Source organism: Otolemur garnettii, unplaced genomic scaffold, assembly GCF_000181295.1.
Source record: "Otolemur garnettii isolate 467f Iridium unplaced genomic scaffold, OtoGar3 scaffold00041, whole genome shotgun sequence".
In the NCBI taxonomy this organism is placed as follows: domain Eukaryota; kingdom Metazoa; phylum Chordata; class Mammalia; order Primates; family Galagidae; genus Otolemur; species Otolemur garnettii.
In genome coordinates this window covers 12803567-12805178 of record NW_003852436.1, presented here as the reverse complement: position 1 = coordinate 12805178, position 1612 = coordinate 12803567, and positions in this window count along the sequence as shown.

Below are 1612 nucleotides of genomic sequence, written 5' to 3'. Positions count from 1 at the left end.
GGTTGCAGCCATCATTGTTGTTTGGTGGGCCCCGGGTTGGAGTTGAACCCGCCACCTTAGGTGTACGTGGCTGGCGCCTTAGCCACTTGAGCCACAGGGGCCGAGCCGCAACCACTGATCTTCTTATTGCCTCTATAGATATGCCTTTTTCGGAATGTCATGTAGTGGGAATTTTTACTTCATAATGTGTTTAAGTTTCCTGAATGTTTTTCTGTGACTTAACAGCTCATTTATTTTTTCTGCTAAATAATATTCCATCAAATGGATATACCACAGTTTGTTCATCCACTGGGCTATTGAAGCACATCTGGGTTGCTTCTCCATTTGGGCACTTATGAATAAAGCTTCTATAACCATCCATGTGCAGGTTTTTGTGTGGATGTTAAGTTTTCAACTCCTTTGGATAAATGTCAAGAAGCACAATTTTAAAAAAGATGGAGATTTTGCATCTTTTGTATTTACCTGGAAGAATTAGAACATTCTCCTAAGTAAAGTATCTTAAGAATGGAAAAGCAAGCATCCTATGTACTCAATACTAAACTGAAACTAGTAGATTCACAATCACAGGCCCACACAAGAAAAAAACACAATTAAATTCAAGAACAGGGGAGGGGAGGAGGAGGTTCAGTAAGTCCCTCCCAGCGGGTACATTGTACAGGTATATGGCACATTGCCTGGTGAAGGACTCAACTACAACTTGGACTTTACCTTACAAATGCAAACAATGTGACCTGATTGTATGTACCCTCATATTAATCTGAAAAAAAAAAGAAGTACAATTGCTGCATCATATCTTACGAGTATGTTTAGTTTTGTAAGAACCTGCCAAACTGCCTTACCAGGTGGCCGTACCATCTGCATCCCCACCAGCAATAAATGAGAGTTCCTGTGGCTCCACATTCTTGCCAGTGTTTGGTGGTGTCAGTGTTCCAGATTTTGGCCATTCTAGTAGATATATAGTGGTATCTCATTTTAATTTGAATTTCCCAGTGTCATATGGGCATATGGCACAGAGCATCTTTTCACATACTTTTTTGCCCTATATCTTCTTGGTGAGGTGTCAGTTCAGATCTTTGACCTGCTTTTTGCTTCAGATGTTTATTTACTTATTGTGGCATTATAAGAATTCTTTGAATATTTTGGATACCGATCTTCTGCTACACATGTCTTTTGCAATTTTTTCCTCGTCTATGGGTTGTCTTTTCGTTCTTTTAAAATTTAATTTTTTAAATGTGTTTATTTTATAGCAAAATTTATCCCTAATCTTGTGCTAAGGTGAAGGTAAGCAGAAGGTGTGATGGTCATTGATATAATTTAGTTTTTAAAATGACATATAATCCATTAACTGGGATACTTCATAAATTATCAAACTACTCCCATTTGAAGACTGTACCCCCAGGATTAGAGATAACCCAGCCTGGAGGTGAGTGGACTGTAACAGTCACCACACTCCCTCTCTAAATCCTATCCTTTCTTCAAAACCTCCAACCCCACCCCTCACTTGGGCCTTCCCCAGGGATAGAAGTTCAGCATGATTGCCTATGCAGTGATGCCCTGGACTGACACATAAAAGGTAGGAGAGAAGTTTGAACAGAAGGCACCTGGTAGATTA